Raw genomic sequence first — 8,776 nt, forward strand, 5'->3', positions numbered from 1 at the left:
ATTTCGAGACTCCTCGTCATATCCCCGATCTCATCCGGGACTCCAAACTCCTTCGGTACATCAAAACTCAATAAAACTGTCATCGTAACGTTAAGCGTGCGGATCCTACGGGTTCGAGAACTATGTAGACATGACCGAGACACGTCTCCGGTCAATAACCAATAGCGGGACCTGGATGCCCATATTGGCTCCCACATATTCTACGAAGATCTTTATCGGTCAGACCGCATAACAACATACGTTGTTCCCTTTGTCACTGGTATGTTACTTGCCCGAGATTTGATCGTCGGTATCTCGATACCTAGTTCAATCTCGTTACCGGCAAGTCTCTTTACTCGTTCCGTAACACATCATCCCGCAACTAACTCATTAGTCACAATGCTTGCAAGGCTTATAGTGATGTGCATTACCGAGTGGGCCCAGAGATACCTCTCCGACAATTGGAGTGACAAATCCTAATCTCGAAATACGCCAACCCAACAAGTACCTTTGGAGACACCTGTAGAGCACCTTTATAATCACCCATTTACGTTCTGACGTTTGGTAGCACACAAAGTGTTCCTCCGGTAAACGGGAGTTGCATAATCTCATAGTCATAGGAACATGTATAAGTCATGAAGAAAGCAATAGCAACATACTAAACGATCGAGTGCTAAGCTAACGGAATGGGTCAAGTCAATCACGTCATTCTCCTAATGAGGTGATCTCGTTAATCAAATGACAACTCATGTCTATGGCTAGGAAACATAACCATCTTTGATTAACGAGCTAGTCAAGTAGAGGCATACTAGTGACACTCTGTTTGTCTATGTATTCACACATGTATTATGTTTCCGGTTAATACAATTCTAGCATGAATAATAAACATTTATCATGATATAAGGAAATATATAATACTTTATTATTGCCTCTAGGGCATATTTCCTTCAGTCTCCCACTTGCACTAGAGTCAATAATCTAGTTCACATCGCCATGTGATTTAACATCAATAATTCACATCACCATGTGATTAACACCCATAGTTCACATCTCCATGTGACCAACACTCAAAGGGTTTACTAGAGTCAATAATCTAGTTCACATCGCTATGTGATTAACACCCAAAGAGTAATAAGGTGTGATCATGTTTTGATTGTGAGATAACTTTAGTCAACGGGTCTATCACATTCAGATCCGTAAGTATTTTGCAAATTTCTATGTCTACAATGCTCTGCACGGAGCTACTCTAGCTAATTGCTCCCACTTTCAATATGTATCTAGACTGAGACTTAGAGTCATCTAGATTTAGTGTCAAAACTTGCATCGACGTAACCCTTTACGACGAACCTTTTGTCACTTCCATAATCGAGAAACGTATCCTTATTCCACCAAGGATAATTTTGACCGCTGTCCAGTGATCTACTCCTAGATCACTATTGTACTCCCTTGCCAAAATCAGTGTAGGGTATACAATAGATCTGGTACATAGCATGGCATACTTTATAGAACCTATGGCCAAGGCATAGGGAATGACTTTCATTCTCTTTCTATCTTTTGCCGTGGTCGGGCTTTGAGTCTTTACTCAATTTCACACCTTGTAACACAGGCAAGAACTCTTTCTTTGACTGTTCTATTTTGAACTATTTCAAAATCTTGTTAAGGTATGTACTCATTGAAAAACTTATCAAGCGTCTTCATCTATCTCTATAGATCTTGATGCTCAATATGTAAGCAGCTTCACCGAGGTCTTTCTTTGAAAAACTCCTTTCAAACATTCCTTTATGCTTTGCAGAATAATTCTACATTATTTCCGATCAACAATATGTCATTCACATATACTTATCAGAAATGTTGTAGTGCTCCCACTCACTTTCTTGTAAATACAGGCTTCACCGCAAGTCTGTATAAAACTATATCCTTTGATCAACTTATCAAAGTGTATATTCCAACTCTGAGATGCTTGCACCAGTCCATAGATGGATCGCTGGAGCATGCATATTTTGTTAGCACCTTTAGGATTGACAAAACCTTCTGGTTGCATCATATACAACTCTTCTTTAATAAATCCATTAAGGAATGTAGTTTTGTTTATCCATTTGCCATATTTCATAAAATGCGGCAATTGCTAACATGATTCAGACAGACTTAAGCATCGCTACGGGTGAGAAACTCTCATCGTAGTCAAACACCTTGAACTTGTCGAAAAACCTTTTTGCGACAATTCTAGCTTTGTAGATAGTAACACTACTATCAGCGTCCGTCTTCCTCTTGACGATTCATTTATTCTCAATTGCTTGCCGATCATCGGGCAAGTCAACCAAAGTCCACACTTTGTTCTCATACATGGATCTCATCTCAGATTTGATGGCCTCAAGCCATTTTGTGGAATCTGGGCTCACCATCGCTTCTTCATAGTTCGTAGGTTCGTCATGGTCTAGTAACATAACTTACAGAACAGGATTACCGTACCACTCTGGTGCGGATCTTACTCTGGTTGATCTACGAGGTTCAGTAATAACTTGATCTGAAGTTTCATGATCATCATCATTAACTTCCTCACTAATTGGTGTAGAAGTCACAGGAACAGATTTCTGTGATGAACTACTTTCCAATAAGGGAGCAGGTACAGTTACCTCATCAAGTTCTACTTTCCTCCCACTCACTTCTTTCGAGAGAAACTCCTTCTCTAGAAAGGATCCATACTAAGCAACAAATGTCTTGCCTTCGGATCTGTGATAGAAGGTGTACCCAACTGTCTTCTTTGGGTATCCTATGAAGACACATTTCTCCGATTTGGGTTTGAGCTTATCAGGATGAAACTTTTTCACATAAGCATTGCAATCCCAAATTTTAAGAAACGACAACTTTGGTTTCTTGCTAAACCTCAGTTCATAAGGCGTCGTCTCAACGGATTTTGATGGTGCCCTATTTAACGTGAATGCAGCTGTCTCTAATGCATAACCCCAAAACGATAGTGGTAAATTGGTAAGAAACATCATAGATTGCACTATATTCAATGAAGTACGGTTATGACGTTCGGACACACCATTATGCTGTGGTGTTCCAGGTGGCGTGAGTAGTGAAACTATTTCACATTGTTTTAACTGAAGGCCAAACTCGTAACTTAAATACTCTTCTCCACGATCAGATCGTAGAAACTTTATTTTTTTGTTACGATGATTTTCTGCTTCACTCTGAAATTCTTTGAACTTTTCAAATGTTTCAGACTTATGTTTCATCAAGTAGATATACCCATATCTGCTCAAAACATCTGTGAAGGTGAGAAAATAACGATATCCGCCACGAGCCTCAATATTCATCGGGCCAGATACATCTGTATGTATGATTTCCAACAAATCTGTTGCTCTCTCCATAGTACCGGAGAACGGCGTTTTAGTCATCTTGCCCATGAGGCACGGTTCGCAAGCATCAAGTGATTCATAATCAAGTGATTCCAAAATCCCATTAGTATGGAGTTTCTTCATGCGCTTTACACCAATATGACCTAAACGGCAGTGCCACAAATAATTTGCACTATCATTATTAACTTTGCATCTTTTGGCTTCAATATTATGATTATGTGTATCACTACGATCGAGATCCAACAAACCATTTTCGTTGGTGTGTATGACCATAGAAGGTTTTTATTCATGTAAACAGAACAACAATTGTTCTCTAACTTAAATGAATAACCGTATTGCAATAAACATGATCAAATCATATTCATGCTCAACGCAAACACCAAATAACACTTATTTAGTTTCAACACTAATCCCGAAAGTACAGGGAGTGTGCGATGATGATCATATCAATCTTGGAACTACTTCCAACACACATCGTCACCTCGCCTTTTACTAGTCTCTGTTTATTCTGCAACTCCCGTTTTCAAGTTACTACTCTTTAGCAACTGAACCAGTATCAATTACCGAGGGGTTGCTATAAACGCTAGTAAAGTACACATCAATAATCTGTATATCAAATATACCTTTGTTCACTTTTACTAGTCTCTGTTTATTCTGCAACTCCTGTTTCGAGTTACTACTATTAGCAACTGAACCAGTATCAATTACCGAGGGGTTGCTATAAACACTAGTAAAGTACACATCAATAATCTGTATATCAAATATACCTTTGTTCACTTTGCCATCCTTCTTATCCACCAAATAGTTGGGGTAGTTCCGCTTCCAGTGACCAGTCCCTTTGCAGTAGAAGCACTTAGTCTCAGGCTTAGGACCAGACTTAGGCTTCTTCACTTGAGCAGCAACTTGCTTGCCGTTCTTCTTGAAGTTCCCCTTCTTCCCTTTGCCCTTTTCTTGAAACTAGTGGTCTCGTCAACCATCAACACTTGATATTTTTCTTGATTTCTACCTTCGTCGATTTCAGCATCACGAAGAGCTCGGGAATTACTTTCGTCATCCCTTGCATTCTATAGTTCATCACGAAGTTCTACTAACTTGGTGATGGTGACTAGAGAATTCTGTCAATCACTATTTTATCTGGAAGATTAACTCCCACTTGATTCAAGCGATTGTAGTACCCAGACAATTTGAGCACATGCTCACTAGTTGAGCGATTCTCCTCCATCTTTTAGCTATAGAACTTGTTGGAGACTTCATATCTCTCAACTCGGGTATTTGCTTGAAATATTAACTTCAACTCCTGGAACATCTCATATGGTCCATGACGTTCAAAACGTCTTTGAAGTCCCGATTCTAAGCCGTTAAGCATGGTGCACTAAACTATCAAGTAGTCATCATATTGAGCTAGCCAAACGTTCATAACGTCTGCATCTGCTCCTGCAATAGGTCTGTCACCTAGCGGTGCATCAAGGACATAATTTTTCCGTGCAGCAATGAGGATAATCCTCAGATCACGGATCCAGTCCGCATCTTTGCTACTAACATCTTTCAACATAATTTTTTCTCTAGGAACATATCAAAAATAAACACAGGGAAGCAACAACGCGAGCTATTGATCTATAACATAATTTGCAAAATACTATCAGGACTAAGTTCATGATAAATTTAAGTTCAATTAATCATATTACTTAAGAACTCCCACTTAGATAGACATCCCTCTAATCCTCTAAGTGATCACGTGATCCATATCAACTAAACCATGTCCGATCATCACGTGAGATGGAGTAGTTTCAATGGTGAACATCACTATGTTGATCATATCTACTATATGATTCACGCTCGACCTTTCGGTCTCCGTGTTCCGAGGCCATATCTGTTATATGCTAGGCTCGTCAAGTTTAACCTGAGTATTCCGCGTGTGCAGCTGTTTTGCACCCGTTGTATTTGAACGTAGAGCCTATCACACCCGATCATCATGTGGTGTCTCAGCACGAAGAACTTTCGCAACGGTGCATACTCAGGGAGAACACTTATACTTTGATAATTTAGTGAAGGATCATCTTATAATGCTACCGTCAAACAAAGCAAGATAAGATGCATAAAGGATTAACATCACATGCAATCAATATAAGTGATATGATATGGCCATCATCATCTTGTGCTTGTGATCTCCATCTCCGAAGCACCGTGCTTGTGATCTCCATCTCCGAAGCACCGTCATGATCACCATCGTCACCGGCGCGACACCTTGATCTCCATCGTAGCATCGTTGTCGTCTCGTCAATCTTATGCTTCTACGACTATCGCTACCGCTACCGCTTAGTGATAAAGTAAAGCATTACATGGCGATTGCATTGCATACAATAAAACGACAACCATATGGCTCCTACCAGTTGCCGATAACTCGGTTACAAAACATGATCATCTCATACAACAAATTATATCACATCATGTCTTGACCATATCACATCACAACATGCCGTGCAAAAACAAGTTAGACGTCCTCTACTTTGTTGTTGCAAGTTTTACGTGGCTGCTACGGGCTTAGCAAGAACCGTTCTTACCTACGCATCAAAACCACAACGATAGTTTGTCAAGTTGGTGCTGTTTTAACCTTCGCAAGGACCGGGCGTAGCCACACTCGGTTCAACTAAAGTGAGAGAGACAGACACCCGCCAGTCACCTTTAAGCAACGAGTGCTCGCAACGGTGAAACCAGTCTCGCGTAAGCGTACACGTAATGTCGGTCCGGACCGCTTCATCTCACAATACCGCTGAACCAAAGTATGACATGTTGGTAAGCAGTATGACTTATATCGCCCACAACTCACTTGTGTTCTACTCGTGCATAACATCAACGCATAAAACCAGGCTCGGATGCCACTGTTGGGTAACGTAGTAATTTCAAAAAAAATTCCTACGCACACGCAAGATCATGGTGATGCATAGCAACGAGAGGGGAGAGTGTTGTCCACGTACCCTCGTAGACCGACAGCGGAAGCGTTATCACAACGCGGTTGATGTAGTCGTACGTCTTCACGATCCGACCGATCAAGTACCGAACGTGCGGCACCTCCGAGTTCTACACACGTTCAGCTCGATGACGTCCCTCGAACTCCGATCCAGCCGAGTGTTGAGGGAGAGTTTCATCAGCACGACGGCGTGGTGACGATGATGATGTTCCACCGACGCAGGGCTTCGCCTAAGCTCCGCAACGGTATTATCGAGGTGTAATATGGTGGAGGGGGGCACTGCACACGGCTAAGAGATCTTAAGGATCAATTGTTGTGTCTCTGAGGTGCCCCCTTGCCCCCGTATATAAAGGAGCAAGGGGGAGGCAGCCGGCCAAGAGGAGAGGCGCGCCATGGGGGGGAGTCCTACTCCCACCGGGAGTAGGACTCCTCCTTTCCTTGTGGGAGTAGGAGAAGGGAAGGGGAAGGAGGAAGAAGGAAGGGTGTGCCCCCCTTCCCTAGTCCAATTCGGACCAGATCATGGGGAGGGGTGCGGCCACCTTTTGAGGCCTTTCTCTCCTTTCCCGTATGGCCCATTAAGGCCCAATACGAATTCCCGTAACTCTCCGGTACTCCGAAAAATACCCGAATCACTCGGAACCTTTCCGAAGTCCGAATATAGTCGTCCAATATATCGATTATTACGTCTCGACCATTTCGAGACTCCTCGTCATATCCCCGATCTCATCCGGGACTCCGAACTCCTTCGGTACATCAAAACTCAATAAAACTGTCATCGTAACGTTAAGCGTGCGGACCCTACGGGTTCGAGAACTATGTAGACATGACCGAGACACGTCTCCGGTCAATAACCAATAGCAGGACCTGGATGCCCATATTGGCTCCCACATATTCTACGAAGATCTTTATCGGTCAGACCGCATAACAACATACGTTGTTCCCTTTGTCACTGGTATGTTACTTGCCCGAGATTTGATCGTCGGTATCTCGATACCTAGTTCAATCTCGTTACCGGCAAGTCTCTTTACTCGTTCCATAACACATCATCCCGCAACTAACTCATTAGTCACAATGCTTGCAAGGCTTATAGTGATGTGCATTACCGAGTGGGCCCAGAGATACCTCTCCGACAATTGGAGTGACAAATCCTAATCTCAAAATACGCCAACCCAACAAGTACCTTTGGAGACACCTGTAGAGCACCTTTATAATCACCCATTTACGTTCTGACGTTTGGTAGCACACAAAGTGTTCCTCCGGTAAACGGGAGTTGCATAATCTCATAGTCATAGGAACATGTATAAGTCATGAAGAAAGCAATAGCAACATACTAAACGATCGAGTGCTAAGCTAACGGAATGGGTCAAGTCAATCACGTCATTCTCCTAATGAGGTGATCTCGTTAATCAAATGACAACTCATGTCTATGGCTAGGAAACATAACCATCTTTGATTAACGAGCTAGTCAAGTAGAGGCATACTAGTGACACTCTGTTTTTCTATGTATTCACACATGTATTATGTTTTCGGTTAATACAATTGTAGCATGAATAATAAACATTTATCATGATATAAGGAAATATATAATACTTTATTATTGCCTCTAGGGCATATTTCCTTCAGAAGTTACCAGCGCAGGGGTGCGCCTAAGCACTATGACAATACTAGTCGAATGCCCGTGCGTTGCCACGGGCTCTTGAAATATTTTGCAAGAGTTGTATAAAGATAATGCATGTTAAATTTTACACATACAGACAATATAACACGGACACAATTAATTAATAATTGAAGTCCACTTCACTTGCAATGTCCACGAACTTGGTTTTCTTGGGGCAGACATGATTGTTTCGATGAGCGTAATATCTCTAGGGATACAAATATAGTCTGTCGACATGATACAAAAATGAGCCAAATTAGTAAACAAAATGAGCCAAATTAGTTGAATACAAAAGGAAATATGACAAAGGAAAGATCAATAATAATATTGAAGAATACCTTGTATAATAACATTTAAATTGGCATCCTTTTTTTGGTTTGTTCTAAGATATCACCGCTTCCGCATCATTATGTTGTAAAAAACTCGTGAATTTTTGGCCCTTTTCAACGACGTTGCTTCGGAACCTTTATCGATGGATTCTTTTTGTGCATCTTCAAAATCCATATCTATGTCTCCTATATTCTAAAAAAATACACCTTTTAGTATTATCATGTATCACTTTCTATCTCTGATGAAATATAAACGATATTTTCTACTGCATCATATAAATAAACATATATAATGTATAATAAAAATAAAAGTGAAACTAACATAACTGTTTTATTTTGTAAAAAAGAAAACCTTTTTCATATTATTAAAAAAAGATGTTGCATTTCTCTTGGGGAAAACAACCAACAATAATGTTCATATATAAATAAGTAGTCATCTAGAATTTCTTAAATCATTTTAAATTATTTGTATACGCTATGG

The sequence above is a fragment of the Triticum aestivum genome, chromosome 7D (genome assembly GCF_018294505.1).
Source record: "Triticum aestivum cultivar Chinese Spring chromosome 7D, IWGSC CS RefSeq v2.1, whole genome shotgun sequence".
Classification (NCBI taxonomy): domain Eukaryota; kingdom Viridiplantae; phylum Streptophyta; class Magnoliopsida; order Poales; family Poaceae; genus Triticum; species Triticum aestivum.